This window comes from Pteropus medius, unplaced genomic scaffold (genome assembly GCF_902729225.1).
Source record: "Pteropus medius unplaced genomic scaffold, Ma_sr-lr_union100, whole genome shotgun sequence".
In the NCBI taxonomy this organism is placed as follows: domain Eukaryota; kingdom Metazoa; phylum Chordata; class Mammalia; order Chiroptera; family Pteropodidae; genus Pteropus; species Pteropus medius.
Window position 1 is genome coordinate 459,370 of NW_024351646.1, and position 306 is coordinate 459,675.

General features: G+C 44.4%; 1 protein-coding gene across 1 annotated transcript in view; it reads right to left on the bottom strand.

Moving 5' to 3' along the window:
* The window catches only part of GATA1 (GATA binding protein 1), a 7,048-nt gene that overhangs the window by 5,802 nt on the left and 940 nt on the right, over positions 1–306 (bottom strand). The gene's annotated exons all lie outside the window — the stretch shown is intronic.

Genomic DNA, 306 nt, shown 5'->3' on the forward strand with positions numbered 1-306 from the left:
GAGAAGCAGAGACAAGGTTGGGAATCAGGAGTGAAGTTTGAGAATTGGAGATAAAGTTGAGAAGTTTGAGATGTAGTTTAGGGATCAGATATGGATTCTGAAGGTCATGGAAAAGTTTGGGGGTCCAAGGGTTTTACTAGAGCAGAGATGGCATTTAGGGGTCAATGATGGGTTTGGATAGGGAGAAATGTGTCCGATGATTAGAGATGGGTTATGGGAGTGCATGAGGAGTTTGAGGACCGAGATAGAATTGGAGTAAAGAAAGATTTGGGGCCAGGGAGGAGATCTCAGGGACAGAGACATGTT